Genomic DNA, 2,225 nt, shown 5'->3' with positions numbered 1-2,225 from the left:
TAAATGAACCTATAAATGTACAGATCAGGTTTTCCTACGAATGAATTTTTAAATAATGATCTTCACATATAAGAAATGACAGAATTACACTTCTGTGGCAGATTGCTGTGAGATTTTTCAGTTAAACTCTGAAAAATTCCATAGTAGGTGCTCTCTCTCTTTTTTTTTTTTGTAACTAGACCCAAAATTTATTTATCAAAGTTACAATAAAATACTTTGAAAAGCATACAAAATTGCAAAATAACTGATGTTTTTCCAATAAGGATATCATATATGATATAAGATATGCTGACAAGATAAAATAAAGATCTTTAATGACTTTTGATCAGTTTTAAGGTCACCTTATTGAACGGTACATCATGAAATCGATAGTTGTACATCTAGGAAATTTACCAATGGAGCTTTCTTCCACAGGTGTGTATATTTCAATCTGCCTCATGTGGGTGTCTCTCCCATTCTGGTGATTAGCCAGAACAGCAATCTGTATCATGAACGTGCGGCGTTGGCTTCTTATGATTATCAGTTAAGGGAAAGTGAATCCAGCCACTTGGTTCCACCAATTCAAGTTGCCACATGGAAGAAAGGGGAATATCACTGCAGCTCTCTTAACAGTGAAGACTTGTTTCAAGGCTCCTCCAAATTTCTTGAAGGTTGTGAAAATTATTTCCTACTCTGACTGAGATCTTGCTTGGAGTATAACTTTCATCAGATTTGTAGTCCGCATAAATACATAATGTCTTCACTGTTGTTTTTCTTCTGAATTGGATATTCACTAAATGAGGCTGGGAGCCATCTGATTGCCAATAACTGTCTAAATTGTCATCTCGTAATTGATCCACTCCAAATCCTGGTTTACAAGATGAGAGTGACCAAACAGCTTGTGACCCAATTTCTCGTACTGTTCCAGTTCTTTCCAGCTGCTTAGGATCAGCACCAGGAGGTGTCTTGTTTGGTGTGGTCATTTTTTAAACAGTGGTTCGTGGCCCCGCCGCCGCCACGCGCGATCCTGGGCCGCCCCGCCGCCCCGCGCCACTCCCACCCAGCGGCTCGCGACCCGCAGGCTTCCCGACTTGGTGGCCGGGAGTCGCAGCCCGGTCAGGTGCTCTCTTAGTGACCATTCACTTTCTTGTTTTTCACTATTGTGACCTTTAGTTTGAATTCAGAATTTACACATGCATAGTTTGAAATTTCAGTTTCACCAGTTGCTCTATATTATAAAAAATGTGCTAGAGATGGCCTAATTTCCTGATTTGAGTACAGATATAAAACACACATGATGTGCAGTGGTCACTCACAGCTATTTACTTCTTTTTAGAGCTGCCCTTGACCAGACAGGAGCCATCTTCATTGGGAGGCCAGATCTTGCTCTCCATGGAGGGCTAACCCATAGCCAACAACTAATTCAGAGGATATAAAACCTGGGCCCTTGCCTCAAATTGAGATCAGTTTGGTCTCAGATTCCATTCAGGCACCAGGGTTCCCAATGGGATAAGGTTGAAGGCCTGAACCCACTTTCTGGCTTTATGCCTCTTCTTGCCCTCTGCTTTCCTCACTGCCTTACATCATTCACATGAGAACACATCCTCATTACCTCAACTGCACCCAATCCCTGTCTCAAGCTCTACCTTTAGAGAACCCAACACAGGACAACATTCAATGTAATTTATGTTTTGCTCATGAGCACACTAATTTAATTACAGAGATCCTTATGCATTCGCTTGTTTTACTGTTGTAGTAAAGTGTATTAGAAAAGACCCTGGCCTCTAGATCTGTCTGTCTAAGTCTATTAGCCTGGTTATCCAAACCTTAACATCCCCTGTTGGAAAATGATATGTATCACACAAGCATGATTGAAAGGTATAAAATGCCTTACAATAACTGACAGAGCGCACACAAAAGGACTCTATGCTGACATTCAACCCAATAAACATATGTCAGTAATCAAGTACTTTTCTCCTTACTAATAGAACATGGTCCTGAACTTTAGTGAGATGAGAAGCATAAGATTGTCCCTTATAGATGCTTCTTGTTGCCACACTGCCTCTGTTCAGGGTAGAAGGATCTTCTCAATCTTGAGCGTCTGTCATGGACCTGCACCTTTCAGTCTATAAATGTTTTGCAGAAGTCACACTCTTGTGATTTCCCAGCCTTATCTTAAAGCCAAACTCTTGCCATGTACCTGAAGAGCTCTGTTCATTATAAAAGGAGGCAAAGAAGTCAGCCAC

The 2,225-nt window shown here is 41.0% G+C and overlaps 1 pseudogene across 1 annotated transcript; it reads right to left on the bottom strand.

Moving 5' to 3' along the window:
• Positions 1-337: 337 nt before the first annotated feature.
• LOC311179932 (anaphase-promoting complex subunit 10-like) lies at positions 338-962 on the bottom strand (annotated as a pseudogene). Its single transcript has one exon. The product of its transcript is annotated as an anaphase-promoting complex subunit 10-like (transcript).
• Positions 963-2,225: the final 1,263 nt, after the last annotated feature.

Source organism: Talpa europaea (assembly GCF_964194135.1).
Source record: "Talpa europaea genome assembly, chromosome: 11".
Lineage (NCBI taxonomy): Eukaryota > Metazoa > Chordata > Mammalia > Eulipotyphla > Talpidae > Talpa > Talpa europaea.
This window is presented reverse-complemented; position numbering and strand designations above follow the sequence as displayed.